Source organism: Ursus maritimus, unplaced genomic scaffold, assembly GCF_017311325.1.
Source record: "Ursus maritimus isolate PB19 unplaced genomic scaffold, ASM1731132v1 scaffold_6, whole genome shotgun sequence".
In the NCBI taxonomy this organism is placed as follows: Eukaryota; Metazoa; Chordata; class Mammalia; order Carnivora; family Ursidae; genus Ursus; species Ursus maritimus.
In genome coordinates, this window is record NW_024426774.1 from 72,860,204 (window position 1) to 72,884,872 (window position 24,669).

The following is a 24,669-nucleotide window of genomic DNA, read 5'->3' on the forward strand; positions in this document are numbered from 1 at the left end:
CGTAGTACTTAGCGTCTTCTGTGCTGTGTGTCTGACACGGGGTCAGGTATTGGGCACATGGGGGTAAGGAGAATCCAGCCCCTGGCCTTGAGAGGTTCTCAGTCCCTGAAATGGCTTCGATGTGGGATTTAGGAGGGCACTTGTGATGAGCACTGAGCATTGTATGGAAGTGTTGAACCACTAAATTCTACTCCTGAAACTAACATTGCACTGTATATTAACTAGCTGGAATTAAAATAAAAATTTGGAAAAAAATTAAAATGGTATAAATTTTTATTGACATGGAAAGATATTTAAGACATATTAATAAGTGATAATATAAGTTATAAAACATACACACACACACACACATATATATATATACGAATAGCTATATACACAGGAAGAGAAAGCCAGGTATCCATCGGAATGTTAAATATTGCTTATTGCAGGTCGTGTCCTCATGGATAATTTTTATTTTGTTTTCTATCTCTATTCTTAGTTTACATACAATGAGCAATCAATGAGTAATCATAAAAGGTCTGAGTGAGTCTCTTGGATGATTTTAAAAGCAGAGAGCCTAACCCTGAGGTTTCATCAACCCCTCCCTAGCTTGCAAATAATCTGAAAGGCCTCAAATGATCTGGAATGGGTGACAAGCATCATGTCAGGTCACATGCTGCGCACTGGAAGTTGGAGTGGTAGGAACCTGCCAACGGAAGTAAAATCTGCCGTGCTTGGGAGGTTTTTTGGATAACATGTAGTTATCCAAATTCTATGCTAATTCTTGCCTTTCTGCCATAGTTTCCCCAGTCAATGGAGGCACCATCAGGTGAATGTACGTGGGACTGGGAGGTGAGCAATCTTGCAGACGGCAGAGATGGCCCAGGTCAGCTCTGAAAACCCTCCTATACCTGCTAGTTTTACTTCCTCTCCCCCAGTCTTTTCTTAACTCAGTCAGGGGTGAGCCTGGGCTGGGAGCAGATCACTTTACTGTCCATTATTTCATTGTCTGCATTTACCTCCTGCCCAAGAGGCCAGCTCACTTTTCCACTGTAAATTATTTATATACAAAAGCTCAGAAAAGATCCTGGATCTTCTCCCAATTCCTCGGGGGGTCTTACCTCCAGCATTTTAACTGACTCCCTGGGTTGTCTTCCTGGACATCCTACCTAGCTCTGGGGTCTTTCTTTCCACTACATTTAGGACTGGAGTTTGGCGGACGTGGAAAGCTGAGTCAAGGGTGTAAGTTCCCGAAGGACCAAACCCTTGGGCAATTTAGTAACCTGAAGGCTCCCCTCTCTGGCCAGGATTAGAATGGCCTCCATGGTCATGCTGAGCTGCTCCATCAGAGAGAAGGAGAGGGGAGCTCTTCCCCACTCAGCCCTTTTTCATGCATGCCAACAAGCACTGCCACACATGCATACACAGACAGAGGGATGTACCACGTCCAGAAATGACACGCCCGCAGCCGTGCATACACACACATTCCATATACACATCTCTAGACACACATAGACAGGTACCAACATGTGTTCTCCTAGACATCCACACCTATTAGTCTACACACGTAGAAAACACGCAGGCATTCATTCGGGCACTGGAACGCACACAACCACATGCACATACACACAGACACAACTGTGCATTCCGACACATGCAGACGTCGATCCTTGCACACATATTTAATCACCAGACTCGAGCATACATAAATCTACTACAGGCAAAGAAGTGAGTTGACAGATCATCCCTAGGCAGAGACCATTACCATTCACCCTGACGCGAGGATTGCTTTGTGTTTAGGAAGTTTTTCTAGAGTGTTGGCTGTGCCTTTGACAAGGAGTTCAGCCTTCTTCTGCCTCCTGCTCCCCAGCCAGCTTTCTCCTCCCTGTCCCCCGGTAGCCCCATTTTCCATCCATTGCTGTGCCTGGCCAAGGGGAATGCTAATGGCCATGACAGAAACCGTTTCCACCTGTTTACATCCTGCTCGCCTCCCCTTAATGCCATTTTCGACCCTGCCAAGCAGTGGAGGAGGCCTGCTGTGCAGGCCATGGCGAGGGGGGTAAGGAATGAGCGAGAGGACAGTTGGAGTGTGAAAGGGACCCGTCGCTAAGTGACTCCCCATTCCAACAGCCACACACAAGATGCACATAATTGCTTTTAGCACAGTGGGATGGATAGAGATACAAAAGGTCAAATCAAGGATTTGTCCCATAATATCTTTGCTAAGCAGCAGCGTCAGACGTTGGAAAAGCATATTCATGAATTGAGGTGCCAGAGTGTGGGGCAGGCTTTTCAGAGGCGGCTGTGTGTTCCCTCTCTGAGGTGTGCCTGCCGTGGTGATTGGATTCACACGGAGCAAGTGACTTCTCAATGCTCAACAAAGCTCTGCCTGTGAATTGGACTAAATAGACTACTTGGCAGGCAGCTGAGATAACGATGCTAAGTGAATTTCATGGTTGCTACCACTCCCCTTACGCCCAAGCCTCCTGGAAAACGCAGGATAAAGGCCAAACTCCTGAGCGTGACATTCGAGGCCCTCCACCTATCTTTCCGGGCACTCCCCAGAATGAATGTTGGATGGCCACCCCACTGGGCCCTTCTCCGATCCCTAAATATATGTGACCCTTGCAGCTTTGGGGACCCCGCTTGTGGCATCCCCCAGAGTGCACTGTCCCCCTTTACCCGTTCGAATGCTATTTGTTATTCAAGCTTGACTCGAGTCCTAATTCCACCAATCCTTTCCTTGTCCCCCACCTAGATGTGACCAGGACCTTCTTGGAAGGAGGAGGGCAGAGGATATTAGAGAAAGAATGCAAGTCTGGATCGGGTGATCTGACTTACACGTGAACAAGCTCACTAGCTCTCTGGGGCTGGGGTGTTGAGACTAGTCTGTGAGGCGGGGAGGGAGCAGAATGCAGTTTGGGGGTTCTTGTGGTCATGGGGTGGGGAGGGTGGATGCTTTGAACCAGGAAAATAGTAGTGGAGATGGTGAGCAAAGGTTAGATTCTGTTATATTTTGAAGGCTGATCTGAAAGGTATTGCCCAAGGACGGGTTGTGGGGGGGTTAACAAAAAAGAAAAGTTAAAGTTGATTACGAGATTTTTGGCCTACGTATTAACTGATAAGCAGAAAGAACAAACTTGGATGGTGGATATGAAGAGTCTAGTTCCGGACATCCTTAAGGGGCCTCTTACACATCCATACAGAGACGTTGAGACTGAGGACAGGTAGTAAGACAGAAGAAAACTAGGGGCGGGTGGGATCCCGGGAGAAAGTATTTCAAGGAGTAGAGCATGAGCCATCATGTCCGATACGCAGCTGAGAGGCCTAGTGAGAGGACTACAAAACCTGACCATGACATTTCCTGTGTGGAGGCCCTTTGTGACCTTGGCAAATGCGGCTGTGTGAAGTCGTAGACATCAAAGCCCGAACCTGAGAGGTTTCAAGAGGGAAGAGTGAATTTTTGAGAAGTTTTGTCAGAAAGGGAAGTCAGTCAATGAGGTGCAGTAGTGGGATGAAAAACGAATTTTTCTATGGGAAAAATAGTGTCTTCAAGACACATTTGCCCACACCTTCTACTTCCTTCTGTTCTTCTTACCCAGAGACAGGCAATGTTCCGAGGCTGTGCCAGAACAAAGTGCTGCGTCGAGCTCTCCGTGACTGAAGGAATCCCCACCCCAAGGTTCTCTGAAAACTGGGAACTCTTTCTTATTTAAAGCCCAGTCCTGTGACTCTGGCCACATCCACCTGTCTCCTTCCTAACATCATGGCCAATTTGTCATTCTTTCCAAATTTCTCAATGTCACCAGTGGAGGCAGGGGGACCTCTTTCGGGAGAGTCATGGATTTTCCAGTAAGTCGTACCGGCAAATCACAGTTTTTCCTAGCAACTTAAAAAGATATAAAAATAATTTAAAAATTTAATGTTCTTCTCCATAGGAAAAAAAATCTGGCATATCAACTGCAGAGATGTTAAGTGCATTTTCAGTTCTCAGAAAATACACCGTGTGTCAGGTACATAATTTCATTTAGCCTATTGTGCAGAGCGAGCTATTGTGAGGAGGTCTGTCATGTCTCCATTATTCCCAACCCCATTGGGGTTTAATCATATTCAGGGCTATTTGCAACTATGGTTTCCCATTTCAAATGACATTAGGCTAAAATTAAGCCTATAACTTATACTTTGGGATTTAATATGCAACATTTTCCATCAGCGTGTTATACTGGTTAAGTTGCTTTTGAGCAATGTAAAGGAAAAAATAAAATAAAAATATCCAACGTAGTATGAGAACTTCAGAACCACTCATTTTGTAATTTTCCTGAAGGTCATCTCCAGTAGGGAAATAACTGGGAGGGCCACTCATCTTTCACTGGCTGTGTGACTGGAATCCTGTCAATTTCATACCAATGTTTGTGAAAAGGTCAATTGCCCCTCTCAAGGCAATGAGTGGGTATTTTTTTTTAAAGATTTTATTTTATTTTTAACTGTATTATTATTATTTTATTGTTAAGGGATCCATTCCTGTGACTATCATGAAGCCCAGGCTGGGTTAACAGTAATGAGTCTTAGAAGTAACTACACCGGACTCTAGACTTTCTGGTTATAAGCACTGGCTCCTCTCTCTACCTCAGCTGAAAACCCAAACTCGTGAGGCCTCAATCCCTGCCTCCATCTTCCCGGAAGATGCCAAAGCCAACCAGAAGAAGACTTTTTCAGAGGAGAAGACAACTTTGTCTTCCCAGAAGACAAATCCTCTGCTTTGCTTTTTGAGGCAGGCGGCAACCCCAAACCACCGATAGGTTGGGACCCATGTAAGCCTCAATGGTTAAAGATTTTATCTTTTTTTTTTTTTAAAGATTATTTATTTATTTATTTGACAGAGATAGACAGCCAGCGAGAGAGGGAACACAAGCAGGGGGAGTGGGAGAGGAAGAAGCAGGCTCCCAGAGGAGGAGTCCGATGTGGGATTCGATCCCAGAACACCGGGATCACGCCCTGAGCCGAAGGCAGATGCCTAACGACTGCGCTACCCAGTCGTCCCTAAAGATTTTATCTTGAAGTAATCTCCACACTCAATGTGGGGCTCAAACTCACAACCCAAGATCAAGAGTCACATGCTCCACCAACTGAGCCAGCTGGGTGTCCCAAGGCAATGAGTCTTTTTGGGTTGGCTCCTGGGTTCCCCGTGGTCTCTGATTTCACACAGAGCTGCCAGTTAGAATCGCACAGGTTGGGAATGGTGCCTCCTGGAGTTGGGCAGTGCACAACCTACACAGCTATGGTCCTGCTTCAGGGAGCTTACATGGGTAGAAGAAGAGAATGGCAGAGTACAAAGAGCTGGGAGTTTCTTCAATAGTGGTCCTGCCTTTATGGACGTAGAGTCCCTCTCTGCTCCATTCCAGTGCAGAGGGCTGAGGGCACCAAATGTGCCACTGCCACCATACTTTCAAAAAGATCCCACAAGTCATATTGACTGCTAGGTCCGCAACCATGATACATGTGCACACGCACACACAGACACACACACACACACACGCACGCAAACCCCACAATACAACTGTAAGTTTGCTCTACTTCTATGTGCTCAGAAAAATGGCTCCTAGGTCTCTATACAGGAAGAACCATAATCTCATGGACGCCAGAGAACCCATGTCCTGCACACCCCCAGCTAGGGCTGAACCACTAGCTCCCACTGCTTACGAAGCACCATTCAGGAGCCTCTTCTCTCACTTCTCTTGTCCTCCTCCACAGGCTCCTTGGGTTTTCCCCACACTTCTGCCCTCTGCCGAATGCTGGCTTCAGCGTAGAGAGCACTCAGTTCCTTGAGGGCCCTCAGGAGGTTCTGGGTCTGTCAGAGGGAAACATCTACAAGGTAACGGCCGTTCTCTTGTTAATCAGTTATATCTTACCCCAAACCCTAATTATAGGTGTGTCTTTCCCAAATTCACACGTTGAAACCCTAATCCCCAATGTGATGGTATTTGGAGATGAGGTATTTGGGAGGTAGTTATGGTGAATTAGGTTACGAGGACAGGACATCATGATGGAATTAATGTCCTTATAAGAGAAGTAAGAGACTCGAGATCCATCTCTCTCTCCCTGCCATGTGAAGATACAGGAGAAGGCGGCCATCTATAAACCAGGAAGCAGGCCCTTACCATGAACCCGACCATGCTGGCATCCTGACCTTGCACTTCCAGTCTCCAGGACTGTGAGAAATGCATGTTGTTTAGGCCATCCAGTCTACGTTATTTTGTTTCAGAAGCCCAAGCAAAGACAACCCTCTCCAAAGACTGAAGAGGAAGGAAAATCCCATTCTAATCTGGAAAGTTCTTTCTTCCTTTGATCTGAATCTGACTTCTAGCAGGTTTAGGTCCTAGTTTTGCCCTGAGGAACAATACATACATAACTCATGCCTCTCCTACCTTCAGCCTTCACCTTCTGAAGCTCATTGTCATGGTTCTCATATTTTCTTCTGCAAGCTGAATTTCCCTAGCTCCTCCCCTGTATGGTCTGGTTTCCAGAAGTTTCCCACCATAGTTAGCTTGTTGCTCCATATTGATGTACTTTACAAAATGCAGGGCCTAGAAGTGACCGTCCACCTAGACACGGTTAAACAGGAGCAGTCTCTATTTTATTTTCATGTGCATATTAGAATTTTATTTGACATAAAGTAGTTAGGGGGATATTTAAAGTGCTTTAAGAATTGGCTTTTTAAAGATAGACTAGGGCCACCTGGGTGGCTCAGTCCGGTTAAGTGTCTGCCTTCAGCTCAGGTCATGATCCTGGAGTCCAGGGATGGAGCCCCATGTTGGGCTCCCTGCTCGGCAGAGAGCCTGCTTCTCCCTCTGCCTCTGCCCTTCCCCCTGCTCCTGCTCTTTCTCTCTCTCTCCCTCACTCTCTCTCTCAAATAAATAAAATCTTTAAAAAATTTTTTGAAATAGACTAGATTGTTACATAGGCAATAATAATAATAATAATAATAATAATAATAATAATAATAAGCCTGCATTTGAGCTATTACTCTATGGTATGTGTTTTGAAGTGCCCCACATTTCTACATTGGGCAATACCTACTAGAAGATCTGATCAGTCCTGTGTGACCTTTGACAGGTCCTTTCTCCCATTTTGGGTCTTGGGTACTTCATCAGGGAAATGGTGTGTTAAGTGGTGATATCTAAAGTTTTCGTGGTTTGTTCTTCCTTCTTCGGGGCCCAAGCGTTACCCAATATTGAAGTGCAACCAGCCAGCTCTGCTGCCCACAGACACATGGTTGGAACTGCAGGACCAGATTCTCCTCCACCTCTCCTTGGAGTGAGGAATGTGGTGAGAAAAGGGGGTAGGTGGAGGGAAGAGGGGGCTAATCCTGAGTCCAGGACCAAGAGACCAAGGTTTATTCTCAGCTCCCTCATCTGAGCCAGACTAAGTTGGAAATCAGGGCAGAGGAAAAAGCCCCTTTCCCCACTTCCCTTCTTGTATGTCTGCGCCAAGGCGGGAGCCACTCTCTATGGGTGATGGTCTCCCTGCTACGTGTACTCCTATTGGGGTGTCTCACTTCTCCCCAGTGAGGTCTATTCACACTGGCATTTACAGGAGGAGAGAGAAGGTCTCCAGCAGTGCAGTGAAGGCATGGACTCACTGTGCCAGTCCCCTGTGGCCGCATGCCCAGGAGAGCTAAGTCTCAGTTTTAGCTTCCTCCATCCATCCCGGCTCCCCCACCCCCACCCCCACCCGTAATGTGACCCAGAATTTCCACTTTACAGAGAGAATGACCTATAGTCAGTCCTCCCAAGACCAAATCCCACCATGTCAGTGTGGCTCAGGAAGGAGAGAGGTGCTGCCTTCTTTTTCACAGCTCCCCCTTCAGTGGTCTCTGACCCTGAGGTGGCCTGTGTCTGCTGAGCCAATTCTTGCTTCAGTGTTTCAGCTTCTCTTTGACACTTCTGGAGCCAGCCCCTGCCCTGCCTCCTTCCCTTCCATGTCCTCGATCCCCAGGTTGGGAGCCTTTACTCAATCTTCTCCGGTCTAATCTAATCGCTGACAAGCAGCCTCTTCTGCTGTTTTCTCTCTCTGACAGATTTGATTTGTCTTAATGTGTCAACCTTAGGGCCGCTGAGGCTGTGCTGACCTCTTTGGGGAGCTCAGCTATTGTGGTGCCCAGGAACCCACTCTCCCGAGGGCTCTACCACTCTGTTCTTCATCACAGTGGATGATGGCCTTTTCTAAAATGGGCCTGGGGAGGGGCGCCTGGGTGGCGCAGTCAGTGAAGCGTCGACTCTTGGTTTTGGCTCAGGTTGTGATCTCAGGGTCGAGAGATCAAGCCCTGTGTTGGGCTCCATGCTCAGCANGAAGTCTGCCTGAGATTCTCTCCCTCTCCCCCTGCCCCTTCCCCACTAAAATAAATAAATAAATCTTAAAATAAAAGTAAAGAGGACCAGGACACCTGGGTGGCTCAGTCAGTTGAGTGTCTGCCTTTGGCTCGGGTCATAGTCCCAGGGTCCTGGGATCGAGCCCCACATTGGGCTCCCTTCTCAGCGAGGAGCCTGCTTCTCCCTCTCCCTCTCCCTCTCCCTCTCTCTGTCGCTCCCCTTCTCCCCCTGCTGTGCGCTCCCTCTCTCTCTCTGTCAAATAAATAAATCAATCTTTAAAAAAGTTTAAAAATAAAAAAATAAAGAGGACCTGGGAGGGCAGCCCACACCATGGCTAAAGCTATCAGCATCTCTCCTTACTTAGGAGACCTTTCTTTCTTTCCCCCTCCTGCATACCCAGAAAGGGCCAGGGGCCAGAGGTGGAGTGGAAACGTCAGCTGCCATCACATCAATTAGACAATGGTTCTTTAGACACTGGATATGCTGACAAAAGGGGAAAAACATTACATATCATATCATGTTTGTTATATTTTAACCCTAGCCTAGCCTAGCCTAGCCTATTTGTCTTCATTTGCTAGGGCTGCCATTACAAAATACCACTGAGTGGTTGGCTTAAATAACAGAAATTTGCTCACAGTTCCAGAAAGTCCAATATCAAGGTGCCAGCAGACTTGGTTTCCTCTGAGGTGTCTCTCTCCTTGGCTCGCAGGTGGCCTCTTTGCTGCCCTTCATCACCTGGTCATCCCTCTGTGCACACAGCCCTGGTGTCTCCCTGTGTGTCCAAATCTCCCCTTCCAATAAGGACAGCAGTCAGATTGGATTAGGGCTCACCCCAACAACCTTGATTCCCTCTTTAAAGGTCCTATCTCCAAAAGAAGCCACGTTCTGAGGTACTGGGGGTAGACCTTCAATGGATGGTTTTGGGGGACACAACTCATCCCCTAACAATATTTTCTCCCAATCCCATCATCGACTTGTGCTAAGGTCATAGCAAAAAGAATTGTCTCAAATTGTAACATGGGAGGTTTCAGCTAGATGTAAGAAAGGTTCAGGCATAACCCAAATTGAGATCTTGGGGTGGAATCTCACCTGGGGTGAGGAAGAAGGAGTAAAGGTGAAGGCAGGCATCCCAGAAAACACACATTCCCATCCATTTGGGACCCTTTCTAGAATTAGGAGGTTAAACAAAATGATTTTTCAGTCTTGACATTCATTCATTCAATCAATCCTTTCATTTAGCAAGCATCCACTGAGCCTTCACCACGTGCCAGACACCAGGAATCCAGAAGTAAACCCAGGAAACTTCTTGTCCCCCCCCCCCAGAGGACTTATGCATATTGATATCTAAACCCTGAACAGGATGGGAGGAAGGCAGGAGCAGCCAAGAGAAGTGTCAAGAATACTATGAGGCTTGAATAATAATGAAACCACAGACCTCAGCCCAGGGTCAGCACAGGCTCACGTATTCCCTTGCTGGAGCTCAGCAGTTCCCACACTCAGAAGCTTGCAAAAAGCATCACCTCCCTGGGTTTGGGAGATCTGAAAGAACTTGCACTTTGAGCCAGCCCAAGGGAAGCTGGAGACACTTCTAAGCCCCGCACCTAGGACAGCCCTGGTGGGAGGGGGGAGTGGCTGGCATTGCAGTGGCATCACCGAAGCCACAGGCCAGGAGGTTTGGGATCCAAACCTGACCTGAGCCTACTATAGCTGCAGTCGAGGCAGGCGTTCCCAAACCAGACCCCACCTCCCCTTGCTCCTCACCAAAGCTGAGTCATACCCTCCCTGGGGAACCTACCAGATAGCCCTGGGATCTGCTGGAGAATGTGTGGCAGCTGGAAGCAGAGGCCAGACACTTCCATCTACAAGGTACCAGACACCTCTATCTGGAAGGTAAGCCTGCCATCTAGTGTCCAAGTCTGAGAAGCGCAGGGGAAGCAAGCTCCCTTTGCCCTGTTGGCTGCGCTCAGCTCGGGGCACATCCTTCCGCCCCTCTCCATGAAGGAAGGCGCAGCACTTTGCTTTCAGGGTGTATTTGATTTTTTAGAAACAGCTAAAAGTCCTTCTAAGCCAAACGGTTACTGATGGGAATACAAAGAAATAACAGATTTTCCTCTGTGGTTTGTAAATATCTAAAGGCAAGTGATTACTCTGAAGAACGTATAGATTTTCAATGAATGTCTTCAGATTAAAATCTAATGATTTTAAAGCCAATAATGTGTACCATGGAATCCAACTAAAGCATACTTTTACAGAAAATTTAAAATATACCCCCCTCCCCCCGAAATGAGTGCTGGTGTGGCTTTTTCCATGCAGGCCCATCTTTTTGTAAGAAAGGAAGAATGGTTTCTTTGATTTAGTCAGTGCTGAGAGGGAGTCATCCATACAGCCTGACAGAGCGTCTTCCCTCAAGTGCTGGTCCTCCCGAACTGGGGACTGAACCCAGAGATTGGGTCTTGTTTGTCATGGGGCTGAAGTCAGAAGACTTCAGATCCAGAAAAGGGCTAATGGAGGAACACTAGGCAGGATGTCAGCTCTGTTCTTGTTTCTCAAAGAAAGTTTGGAGCTTGGTGCCAAAGCCAGGGGTGGCAAAGGGCCTGGAGTCCATCTGAGGACACAGAGAGGTGTGCCAGAAAGCTAAAGCCTCAGAGACTCAGCTATGAGGTCCTTGCGATCATTGGTTGAATGGTTGCTGCTTCCCTGAAAAGCAGGAAAGTCAGAGTCCCAGACAGCCTGACTAAAGTAGGAGAGGCTAAAGAAAGTCTTCCCCAAACCGGCAAACTTCCTGAGCGGCCCTGAGCTCCTTGTGTCTTAGGAAAGGCCCCCTCCTGCAACAAAGTGGGGAGTTGTTTTTTGCTGAAGAAAAGGTAGACCCCTCTCCTAGGACCCTTGCTAACTTCAACATTATCCGAGTACAAACGGTCACTTCAGTTGGACCAAGCCTGGAATCTAAGCCCGACCATCAGGTGGTGAGGAAGGTGAACTACATCTTTTTTAATATGGAACAAGGTCAGGAAAACAGGGCCCTCACTTGGCCCTGAGTGCCTAGCAACTCCATTATTCCCTTGATTAGCAGCATTCTGGAGCCGGGAGAGTCCCAGCTCGTAATTACAGAAGGAATAAAAAAGTTTTCAAAAATTACTAATATTTCAAATGAAATAATGGACCTAGGTAGCAATCATCAATGAATGCTAAAATCATCAGGTGAAAGGTTAATGGGGGAACTCTGTGGGCTGACACTACCTAAACTGACTGATCGATGTTGGCAGCATTAAGAATGAAACATCCAGATATTAAATGCCTCACAGTAACAGCAGCACCCTATGAAGTATGGGTGCCTAAAAAAATTGATCTTGAATCTAATCGAGGCCCTAAATATAACTACCAGTTTACAGGGAATATGGAGGATAGAGGAACATGTTATCTGACCCCACAAGAAAACAATCAGACAAATACAGAACACAGACATTATACAGAACAAACGACCCGGTTCCTCCACAAATCAACGGCCAGGGTGGACTGCCTCAGAATAAAAGAGACCAAGAGACACAACCATATGCCACATGTAGATTTTGAAAAAGCCAAGTGTAAAAAAGGTGTCCGAGATAATTAAGAAATTTGAATATGAATTGGGTTTAGATGATTTTGAGGAATTGTTGTTAATTTTATTAGGTAAATAATGACATTGCAGGATGTGAAAAAGTCATCAATTAGAGATACAGGGGTGCCTGAGTGGCTCAGACGGTTAAGCGTCTGCTTTCGGCTCAGGTCGTGATCTCAGGGTCCTGGGATTGAGCCCCACATCGGGCTCCCTGCTCAGTGGGGAGCCTGCTTCTCCCTCTCCCTCTGCCTCTCCTCCAGCTTGTGCTCTCTCTCTCTTTGGCTTACTCTCTCTCCAATAAATACATAAAATCTTCAAAAAAAATTAGAGATACAAACTGAAATGTTTCAGGTGAAATGACAAACTATCTAATATTTGATTACAGTAGCAGGAAAAAAGGGGAAAGACAGATGAAATAAGGTTGGCAAAATGTTGATAATTATTGAAGCTGGGTGATGGATACTGGGAGGGCCTTTTATTCAAATTTTGAGTGTGTTTAGAAATTACCATAAACACACACACACACACACACACACACACACACAAACACACACAGAGTCTGTGGTACCCCTGACTCCCATGCAGATCTCAGTTCATATCAGATTATGTAAAATTTGGCCTCAGTCTGGGGTCTGGGGGGAACAGGTAGACTCTGATGGAAGAGGCAAGGAATGCCCATGGCAAGTTTGGGAGATTGTTCCTTCAGGCATTTTGGATTTGAAAAGATAACTGAAAACAGCAATGAGATAGATAGCACCATATACCTATTAGAATGGCCAAAATCTAGACACTGACAACACCAAATGCAAAATGGTACAGTTACTCTGTATGATACTATCATGATGGGTACATGTCATTATATATTTGCCCAAACCCACAGAATGTATAAAACCAAGAATGAATCCTAATGTAAACTATGGGCTTTGAGTGATAATGATGTATCAGTGTACATTCATCAGTTGTAACAAATGTACCACTCTGGTGGGGAGGCTATGCACCTGTGAAAGCAGGAGGTATATGGGAAATCTCTGTATCTTCCTACCCATTTTGTTGCAAACCTGAAGACTGATCTAAAAAATAAAGTCTAGGGGCGCCTGGGTGGCTCAGTTGGTTAAGTGTCTGCCTTCAGCTTGGGTTGTGATCCCGGGGTTCTGGGATCAGCCCTGCGTGGGGCTCCCTGCTCAGCAAGGAGTCTGCTTCTCCCTCTCTCTCTGCCACCCTCCCCTGCCCTGGTTTGTGTTCTCTCTCTTCCCCTCACTTTCTCTCAAATGAATAAATAAGATCTTTAAAAAAATAAAATAACTTAAAAAATAAAAAATTAAGTCTATTTTTAAAAAAGACAATTGAAATGATCTTTTAAAAGCTACTCTACAGTCGACAACATGGACAGAATTGGGACAAAATGGACTTCTTTGTGAGAAGAATCTGAAAGGCTACTTCCTGGCAATAGTGGGAACTGGTTACTAACTAAGTCGAAACAAGGAGCATCTGTCACAGACACACGCGCAAAGACATCCTCAGGGCACAGAATGACAAGTCAGGACACAGAGCAGCAGAGGCACATGTGTGCCGACACACGGAGGAAGGCACACACAGACTACACACGTGTAAACTGACCCCTGCGCAGACCCCTGCACAGCCAGCCCTCTGCACAAATGCCCAAATGCCCCCAGGGCACCAGAACCCACCTGCTTCCCAGTCACTGCTGAAATAGAAATCCAAAGACAAACAAATGAATTCAGTAGCACTGAACATGAACACGTGGCCATACAGAGGCAGAAGGCTTGGCAAATGAAAACCAAACTCTCAAACATCCGTCCTACTACCACGGGAACATCTCGATTAACCTGAGGGTAAGTTTAAAGTTGTGTCTCAAGAAAAAAAAAAAAAAAAAAAAGAAAAAGAAAAAAGAAAAAAAAAGAAAAGCATCCATAGATAAAAGACAGCACTTGACTTTCCACACATTCCCTCCAAGAGACTTCATCTAACCTAAAGCCTTTCAGCGCGTGTCTACTAACCACTCCCAATTTTCGGGTCTCTAGCTCTTGCCTCTTTCCTCGGCTACAGACCTCTACGTTCAACTGCTACTGAACATTTCCCCTTGGATGTCAGATTGTAGTTAAGGTACAGGCTAAGCTTATTTCTCCCTCCTGGAACAATTCAGACGGAGACGGCCCAAGGCGAGTGACGGGACATTGCCACCTTCAACATTTTCATCTCTGAGCCCAAGTTGGCTCCCTCAGTGCTGGTGATCTTTCGGCCAATGGAAAGGAGAAAAGAGGCAGGAGAGGTACATGCCCAATCCTTCTTTTTTTTAAAAAATTTATTTATTTATCAGAGAGAGAGCGTGCACATGCATAAGACAGGGGAGGGGCAGAGGGAGAAGGGGGGAGAGAGGGACAGAAGCAGACTCCCTGCTGAGTGAGGAGCCAAAGCGGGGCTCCATCTCACGACCCTGAGATCATAACCTGAGCCAAAACCAAGAGTCGGGCACTTAACCAACTTAAGTCTCTGTGCACAGTCCTTCTAGGACCAAGACACACATCACTTCTCACATCCCACAGGCCGGAATCTGGTCATATGGCTACTTTCTGGAAGACAAGCTGGGAAGTAAAATCTTCAGCTGAGGGGCCATGTGCCAGCTACCACTATCCTTGCTGAAGAGCAGAAAGGTATTGGGGGATAATTGGAACCCAGTTATCTCTCTTAGATACCTCAAACTCAATATAAATAAGTGGAAGCTCATTATGTTCTTTGTCTCTCCTTTCAAATGTGCCTCCTCTAATTCCCAGCTTGACAAATGCCCTACCACTTACCCAGCTGCCCAAGTCGGTTTGCTGGATATTGAATTAAATGTTAATATTGAATTTCAGATAGAAAAAGAATCATTTTTTAGTATCAGTATGTCCCAAATATTGCATATATTTTTATCTGCTAATTCCAGCAACCCTACCTCCAAGCCTGAAGCCTTAGAGCCATTCTGAATTCCTCCCTCTTTTCCCACTTTCTTTTTATTTTTTTAAGAGATTTTATTTATTTATTTGAGAGGGAGAGACATAGAGAGCATGAGTGGGGAGACAGGTAGAGAGAGAGGGCGAAGCAGCCCCCCCCCCCCAGCAGGGAGCCTAACACAGGACTCTATCCCTGGACTCTGGGATCATGACCTGAGCCAAAGGCAGAGGCTTAACCGACTGAGCCACCCAGGGACCCCCGCCCCTTCTTTTTCCCACTTTCAATTGCTTCCCAAGCCCTGCTGATTCTTTTCTATAATATTTCTCATTCTGTCCCCTCTTCTCAATCTCCACTGTGACTTCCTTGGTTTGGGCCATCACTCCCTCTCTCAAAGCCTCCAGTAAGTGCCTCCCACTTGGCCTTCTGGTTTCCAGGCTTGCCCCTTCTAATTCACGCTACGCATGATAGGTAAACTCGTCTTTATAAAACACAACCCCCGACCATCACTCCTCTGCTTAAAATCCTTCCATTGTTCCCCACGGCTTTCAGGATAAACTTCAGACTGATTAGCCAGGCTGATAAAGCCCTTGATCATTTGATTTCTCTTTCTCCCTTGGTAGGCCTGTCCCTAACTTACTATTTTAGGCACATACTCATACTCCCAGAGCTCCTGACGCACTGTATTGCAATAGCTGAGCTGTCCGTGTGGCTTCCCAAGCGCATTTTACGTTTTCCTTCCTGGCAAGGACTATGTCTTATTTATCTTTACACATCGAGCAACCAGAACTAGTAAACAATTAATCAATGGTTATCAGATGAATGACGGTTCTCTGGCCTGCAGTGTTCCTATTGCTATCCCTGGCTGGTTCAGCGCGTCTTAGCTGGACACTTCCCTCCATTCCAGATGCGGACCTTTCTGCAACAGTCTTAAGCCTGTTATATCTTTATTCTCACTGAAACTCTGAGCTCTGATGTCCATGGCTCAACCATGATGAAAAAGCTTCTTGTCCACTCGATTACGCTCCTACCTAATGGACGTTAGGATAAAGAAATGACACCTTACCGAACGAGGCCCTAGCCAGTTCCCCTCCTGAGCTGAGTTTCAGATCATGATTCCAGCTGACATTGGGCAGCTGTTAGATGAGAGTTTCTCGCCTGCCCTCCCAACCCCCACAGTTTGCCCCCAGCCCTTCCTCATCCCCTGGGGAGTAACTTCTCTCTCTCTCTCTCTCTCCTTTTTTTTTGTTTTGGGCCACAGCAGTGTTTAGCGGGAGCGGGCAGCCATGCCTTGTTTGCGCTGTGATCTAACACCAGCTGACAGGTGGGTTTCGGGGTGTCTCTGGGGCCGTGGCCTGTTTAGTGGATTTACCACTCTAAACTCAATTACAGGAGACTTTCACGCTCCACAGGCAGTCCCAGTCCCTTTTCGATAAAAACTCTGGTGAGTAAATAAGTCATGATGGTGATAGGGGCCTGCCATTTAATATTCATTGAAGTACACATGTTTGGAAATTGGAAGCAGAGTTTAATCCATTTTCATATTTACATCAACATGAAGCTTTAAAAAGGATCCCTCCTTTTCTCCACCAATCTTGTCAATTCCTCCTCTGGGAAGATAAAGGTAAACTGGATATAAACTTTATTTTTTATTTTTTAAATTAGAAATATGTGAAGTTACAATAATTAAAGTGTGAGCTTCAGATCTGTTCATTTTCAACTCAGAACTAATTCTTGCATTTCATTTGAACTCCTGGGAGAGGTAGGTAACAGATAAACCAAAGTCATTGCTGTTTCCGGTGGCTAGATTTTGACTTTGCCATGGGAGCTCAGTGAAGAGCAGAGATTGGGAATAGAGGTATCTCAGCCCCAAGGTCTTACAGTTTAGGGGAAGGTTCCACAGCCATTCCAAGAAATGTCAAAACACCCCTTTTAAAATAAAGGCGAGGCTCACAAAAAAATAATAAGCGTTCATGTCCACTAATAAAGGTTACAGGACTGTTCAGTGAGGGAGACCGGAAACTGGGGAGAAAGAGTTAACACAGGGAAGGGGGTGGGGCATCGTTTTGCTGTCCCCCCACTCTACCTTGTTTTTTTTAATGTGGATGAATGTTTAAGTATGGTGCTGTGGTCAAAGGCGTCTCTTTTAATAATGCAACACACAGCTTCCTGAGGGGACAGCCGTTGATTTGGAAACTGAATATGGTGCACTCTAAATTCTCCTCCCCAAGGAAGGCCAACTAACTGATAAGTGCCATGAGCTAGCATGGGGACTCATTCTGTCAAATCAACTTGCTGGAAAGGCCCCATGCGGAATCTTCTCCAGTCTCCGGGAGCTAATGTGAGCAGACACTTGTGACATTAGACAGTGCAGCAGGCCTGGCATGAAGGAAAAGTTCACCGTCCGCCAACAAGGTGGTCTTTAGATGACAAGGATAAAGAAATCAGTGCAAATTTGTTAATGTAACAACTTGGAAAAGTATGCTTTCAAAAAAAAAAGCCACTCTATGGGGAGAGAGGATCAAAAGGAAGAAAGGCAAGAACAGCACTTGGGCTTTCTTTGGGCTTTCTGTACCTTTTGGTGACGTGGCCTTTTTCTCCTAGTCCTTTTTCTCTACTGGGGGATCTTCAGTTAAGTGAGTGAGTCCCACTGCACAAACCACTGCTCCATCTAAAACCAAAAAAACAAATAAAATAACATAAAAGTAAGGAAAGGAAAAGCAATGAAGAGAAAAGAAAAGGAAGTGCTCGTGCCTTTGCCTTACTGGGGGGTAAATAGCATGTCTCCTCTTTCAGATGGGTGATCACCTGACTGTCTCCGAGGACTCTCATCTGTCTGATCTTGGTGCATTAGTCCTGGAGGAAAACTGAAGCGACTGTTATCTGGGAAGAGACACAGAGATAAGATGTTTCCTCTGTGTCTGACACAAAATGTAAGGAGATGTCTATAACTGGATCGAGTATTTTAAGAATCAAATAGCACTACAGGAGAAAAAATGGAGTTATAGAAAATCAGATAGAGAAATTTGATGGTGTTGAGTGTCTGATTCAAAGAGGTGGTTCTGGGATGTGGCACAGTGGGTTAAGCAGCTGCCTTAGGCTCAGGTCATGATCCCAGGGTCCTGGGATCGAGCCCCACGTCAGGCTCCCTGCTCAGTGGGGAGTCTGCTTCTCCCTCCTCCTCTGCTGCTCCCCCTGCTTGTGCTCTCTTGCTCATGCTCTCTTTCTCAAATAAATAAATAAATGAATAAAATCTTTAAAAAACAAACAAAAAACCAAAGAGGTAGTTCTATCAGGTTTTTTCCCCTTGGTGGGGTCAATTTAATAAAAAAGGCAATTTAGTATAGCATACCTACCCCATATTTAAAAATAGAAAAAAAAATACGTAACTTTGAGTATGGAGAGCTGAATCAGCTCTCCTGTGGCAGCTGAGAGAGCATGGGCTCTAGAGAGAGGTACCCTGTGCTCAGGTCCTGGCTCTGCCACTGACCAGTCTGTGATTGTGAGAAAGTTGTTTCATAAAAACATTTACCTCATAATAGTATTCTAAAAATACCTGCTTCGGAAGACTCATCATGAGTGAATTAATGGGAGGTTCTGAGTTCAGAGTCTGGAATACACTAAGTGCGCCACAAATTTGGCTGTGATTATTATTTAAATGTTTCCATAGGTTCTTTTTTAAAATTCAAATTCAATTAATTAACATATAGTGTCTTATTAGTTTCAGAGGTAGAGTTCAGTGATTCATCAGTGGTATATAACACCCGGTGCTCGTCACATCACCCGGTTACCCCATTCCCCCATCCCTTCCCCTCCAGCAACCTTCAGTTTGTTTCCTGTGGTTCAGAGTTGGTTTCCACAGGTTCTTAATGACTGTAACTAAAAGGAAGGGTTCTGTGGTCAAGTAAGTTTAGGAACCAGGTTTAACACAATTAAACAATTTTTTTTTAACCATGGTATTTTTTTTAGTGCCTTTGCTAGGTAAACACGCATGAGGAACACCCAAGGGAGAATTTGCTTTCTAATTTGATCCTATAAACCCTTTTCGTGGCCAGTGCTGTTCCTCAAGGGAAGGAAAACAGCATTCCCAACCTCTGATTCAGGAGTTAAAGACATTTTTGAGTCATAGCGCCTGACCCACTAAGGCGGTAACTTATTTTTTAATCTTTCTCTCTTTTTTTCCCTAAGTAAGCTCTGCGCTGAATGTAGGGCTTGAACTCACAACTCCAAGATCAAGAGTCACATGCTCTACCAACCGAGCCAGCCAGGTGCCCCCTAAGGCAGTAATTTAAAGCAAGGTAATTGGTTACCATACAGACTTCAAAGTCTCAAAACACTCCCTTTAAAAAATAGTATTTTGTAAAGTGGGATTACAGGAGGCAGAATAGTGTTGGTTAAAACCCAGACGCTGGAGTTGGACAGACCCAAGTTTAAATCTGTCAGGTAAGTTATTTCCTATCTCTAGGCGGTCAGTGTCCTCAGCTGTGACATGGGGTTGGTGGGGATATTTACCTCCTAGTCTTGCTAGATCAATTAAATGAGGCAATGCCTGGCTCTGTCAGCTACTGTTGACGTATATATCCCAACAGAGGGGCTAATATTTGCCAACAGATAAGGAATTGGTCGTTTTGTGTTCAACTGCTCTACTCATTCAGTGGCCTTGGCGCCTCTAGGTTTTAGTGGAAAAAGCACTGGAATAGGAATCGACATCCGTGGGTTTTAGAGCACTTTGTGCTTAATTGGGAGTTAGCTGATGAGCACAGAGGACATATTTACCAAGATTAGCATACTTCCTTGCCCAGTTTTCTCGTCTGCAAAAAATCAAAGCAGCAGCACACCTTTTCTCCTTGTCTCCGGGTTACTCTAACACCCAGAGATGCTCATGTACATATGATTTTCTTAAACTGGAAAGACCTACTGCTGTTTCAGACACAATTCTTTGAAAGCTTATTACAGTCCAGATAGCGCACTGGGTCTTACATGTAAGGCCTCATCTTGACTGCGAGGTGGGTATTATAATACCAATTTTAGGGAAGAGGAAACAGAGGCTCAGGGAGGCTAGATACTGCTGATTTCCTCCCAAGTTCTCACAGCTAGTAAGTGGTAAAGAATCAACTCCAGATTTGTCTGACTCCAAAGGGCCTAGAACCACTGTGGCTTAAAATACCATTACAATGCATTTTAAGTTCAGAATTAGTATTAGCCACATACACTTTCTTTGTTAGCTTCTACAGACATCTTTTTGATATTCTAAAAATCCCTAACTTGGACAGCAGCCACCAGTTAAAAGAATGAAGATGCAGCATTGGTAGAAAACAGAATGATCAACGCAGGATCCAGCCTCTTAACTGGATGATGATTATGGATACTGGCTGGCTGGTTAACTTTCCCTGGGACCTATGTATGTTTGCTGCGATTATCATCATGACTAGCATATGTTGGAGGGCATCAACCTGGAGGAAGTCGTAACCCATGTTAACTGATCTCTACCTCCTGAGAGCTCCTGGATGGCAAATTGATGTGCACAGCTTCACAGACTGGAGTAGAGCAAGGTCTGTCAGAGCAGGGAAAATCCATATTAATGATATGCTATAAAACACTTTTGTTAGTTATATATATTCCTTTACTTTCATTTCCCAAGAATAGCTCAGCTGTCAAAGCATTTCCAAGATTTCCATAGATTCGGCAAATACTGTGCGATCGAATTATTGCTCTGAGAGAAGTTGCAATTAAAACACATTAATCATTGTAACAAAGGATCCTTATTGAGGCTGACAAAGGTGGTGAAATCTGATGAATAATTAGTCTGGTTAATCTTTTAAAAGTGAATTAAACTGCTAACAAGTTAAATCACTGTGATTTTCAAAATAAGCCTCCAGGGTGAGCAGAGAATGGGAATATTATCTTCATTTTTAAAAGATATTTCCTTCTTCATTCTTAATCTCTCGGTTTGCACTAGAGGCCCTGGGTTGCGACAGTGGGGTCCTGAGGAGCAGCTGGGGGGAACAAGGCTGATCAAGGTGGGAGGACATGTTCTTCCCTCCCCTCCCCCAGAGATTTCTTCGTGTATCTAAAATGAACAGTGGATAGGAGAACCATGGATGACCTTTAAATCTGATCCACAACTAACATGGCACCTGCTCACCAGCCATTCTCAATGACCTGAAGTAGATCCATCACGGGGTTCTGATTTCATCCCACTGTAAGCCAACCAACCATGACAATGGGGTCATTCTATGACTTCCTCTTTTGCTCTTCTCTCCAGTCAGGTGGCTTATTCTTCCAGACAACACCTCTTCTCTTTGCATTTCAATTACTCTGGAAGGTTTGTCATACTGTGAAATAAACCAAGATGGGCAAGTACAGACTGATAAGTCATGGGAAACGGACAGAACAGGACAATAACCATTTGGGCTGAAGTCTTGACGTTGGCTGAACTTCCACAATTCTGGGGAGTTCTAGTGGATGCTATGACGTGTTGTCCAGACCCCCTTGAGGAAGGAAGGACTTACTCCTCCAGCAGCTGGGAAAGCTGCTGGAATCTGGCCTTCTGCTATTAGCCTTGAAAACTGCCCTTCCTCAACAAGGTCACACTTCCTTCCAAGGGAAGCTGCCATCTAATTACTGATCAACATCAGGGTACAAAGACCAGCCCAATTTGGGACAAGTGAGGGTCATCTTGGTGCCAGAGTTCCCCGTGGGGTTGGCTAATGCCTTTGTTGGGATAGCAACACAGCCCAATATCTCTCTTACCCAATCCTCATTTCTTCTCCTCTCATAGGTATCAAACCCAAGAGCACTCCCTAATAAATAAACTGACTGCTAAACCCCACCTTGGAATCTGCTTCCTGGTGGCCCCAACCTATGACACCTGTGAGGCGGAGGTCTCTGATGACTACTGATCCCATAAGAGCAGGGGGGGTGGAAATGGATCCGTGAAGCTCCCAACTCCGCTGAGGGACAAACTGCTGCTACTTCCTGGCTCCATATCATTCCCACGGCAAGTGTATTTCTGCCAACAGATGCCATAGGAGATATCAAGGATCACCTAAAGAAGAGAGGGATAAATGCTATCACAGATGAAAGGCTTATAGCTTTAAAAACTAGATGGATTTAAAAAAAATATGTATTTGAGAGAGAGAGAAAAAGAGAGAGAGAGCATGAGCAGGAGCAAGAGGCAGAGGGAGAGGGAGAGGGAGAAGCAGACTCCCCGCTGAACAGGGAGCCCAAAGTGGGGCTCCATCCCAGGACCCTGAGATCATGACCCGAGCTGAAGATAAACACTCAATGGACTGAGCCACCCAGGTGCGCCCAAACCTAGATGAATCGTAAGCAAATTCTTTATTTTTTTTAAGATTTATTTATTTATGTGAGAGAGAGAGCAAGAGAGTGCACAAGTGGGGGTGGGGGTGCCCCTGTATCTACCTATCTTTCAAAACTACGATAAACTTCCCATCTTATACCCCGTTTAGCCACCTTCTTAATTCTTTTCTTAGCCAACCTTTTGTGAGGGCTATCTGTATTACTTCATTTCCCATTCCCCCTCAACCCATGCCATGTAGCCCCTCTCTACACACCTGTGCTGAAACTCTTGCAAAGGTCCCCACTGACTGCCTTGTTGCTAAATCCAATGACCATTTTTCAGTTTTTATCTTATGGGACCCCTTTCTACTCTTAGACACCACTGACCACCTCCTCTTTCTTCAAGTGATCTCTTTTGCTAGTTCTCGTTCTCCGGTGTATCCTTCCTTAGCCAATCACATACATTTGCTATTCCAGTGGTTCTGTCCTTGGCCCTTGTCTCTTCCTGTTTTGCTGACTCTCCCTGGGTGATCTCATTCACTGCCTCAATTTCCACTACTACTCAAATGCTTATAATTTCCTATTTACTCATTCATTTACTCACACTCCACTCTACCTGAAAATGAACTTAAGATACCTCACTAAAATATACATTCAAAAAATTAACAAAGGGTGTGGAGCAAGGGAAGCAAACACAGGAGAACATAAAATTTGGTTCTAAGATTTCCTGCAGTCAGTACAAAAAGGGAAAACAGAATTCCACGTATGTTTCACGGTACTCCTGAAGTAAAAGTAAACAATTTGTTCAATAGAAGCACGAAACTGATGGTTCTGAGACGTGAACATTTTGTTCCATGGGTCCTTATAAAGGGGACACTGCACCGTGTAATGGAGAATCCTCACAGTATATCAGCAAATACTACATTTTCCTACAGGTTTTTAAGATTTATTTATTTTATTTTAGAGAGAGAGAGAGTGTGTGTGTGCGCTTCGAGTGTGGGGAGGGGCAGAGAGAGAGAACCTTCAAGCAGTCTCCCCACTGAGCACAGAGCCTGACATGGGGCTTGCTCCCGCAACCCATGAGATCATGACCAGAGTCGAAACCAAGAGTCGGCCACCCAACTGACTGAGCCACCCACACGCCCCTTTCTACAGGTTGTTTTTAAAAAAACAGTGCCTCTCGATATTGATGAATTAGATTTTTTTTTTTAAGTAAACATATGGATGGCCAAAACAATATATTCCAGGTCCTCTGGTTTGTGACAACCAAGTCTTTAATTTTCAAACTTTAACAGCAGCCTTTGTTAAAAATGAAATCTCATGTGGAGTCCAAACTCTTTTTTTTTTTTTTATGATTTTTTATTATATTATGTTAGGCACCATACAGTACATCCCCGGTTTCCGATGTAAAGTTCGATGATTCATTAGTTGTGTATAACACCCAGTGCACCATGCAATATGTGCCCTCCTTACTACCCATCACCGGTCTATCCCATTCCCCCACCCCCCTTCCCTCTGAGGCCCTCAGTTTGTTTCTCATAGTCCATAGTCTCTCATGTTTCATTCCCCCTTCTGATTACCCCCCCTTTTTTATCCCTTTCTTCCCCTACCGATCATCCTAGTTCTTATGTTCCATAGATGAGAGAAATCATATGATAGTTGTCTTTCTCTGCTTGACTTATTTCACTTAGCATTATCTCCTCCAGTGCCGTCCATGTTGCAGCAAATGTTGAGAATTCGTTCTTTCTGATAGCTGAGTAATATTCCCTTGTATATATGGACCACAACTTCTTAATCCAGTCATCTGTTGAAGGGCATCTCGGCTCCTTCCACGATTTAGCTATTGTGGACAATTCTGCTATGAACATTGGGGTGCATATGGCCCTTCTCTTCACTACGTCTGTATCTTTGGGGTAAACACCCAGTAGTGCAATGGCTGGGTCATAGGGTAGCTCAATTTTTAACTTTTTAAGGGACCTCCACACTGTTTTCCAGAGTGGCTGTACCAACCTGCATTCCCACCAACAATGTAGGAGGGATTCCCTTTCTCCACATCCTCTCCAACAATTGTTTCTTGCCTTGTCTATTTTTGCCATTCTAACTGGCGTAAGGTGGTATCGGGGTCCAAACTCTTAAAACCAATCTAGCTGGGGGGCGCCTGGGTGGCTCAGCCGTTAAGTGTCTGCCTTCGGCTCGGGGCGTGATCCCGGGGTCCTGGGATTGAGCCCCGCATCGGGTTCCCTGCTCCTCTGGGAGCCTGCTTCTTCCTCTCTGACTCCCCCTGCTTGTGTTCCCTCTCTCGCTGTCTCTCTCTCTGTCAGATAAATAAATAAAATCTTTAAAAAAAAAAACAAACCCCAAAACAAAACCCAATCTAGCTGGACCAGTTCTGGTTGAAAGGGAAAGCAAAGCCCTGTTCCTTCCATCTCCTGTCCATCCCCTCACCCCAGTCCTGGCTGCCTCTGAGGT

At 45.4% G+C, this 24,669-nt stretch overlaps 1 long non-coding RNA gene across 1 annotated transcript in view; it reads right to left on the reverse strand.

Annotated features, from left to right (window-relative positions):
• Nucleotides 1-16,568: 16,568 nt before the first annotated feature.
• LOC103671218 overlaps nucleotides 16,569-24,669 on the reverse strand; it is a 33,712-nt gene continuing 25,611 nt past the window's right edge. The window contains exons 3-4 of the long non-coding RNA XR_570778.2: nucleotides 17,474-17,569; nucleotides 16,569-17,318 (exon numbers count right to left, since the gene is read on the reverse strand). This is a non-coding gene — a long non-coding RNA (uncharacterized LOC103671218). The remainder of the gene's footprint in view (nucleotides 17,319-17,473; nucleotides 17,570-24,669) is intronic.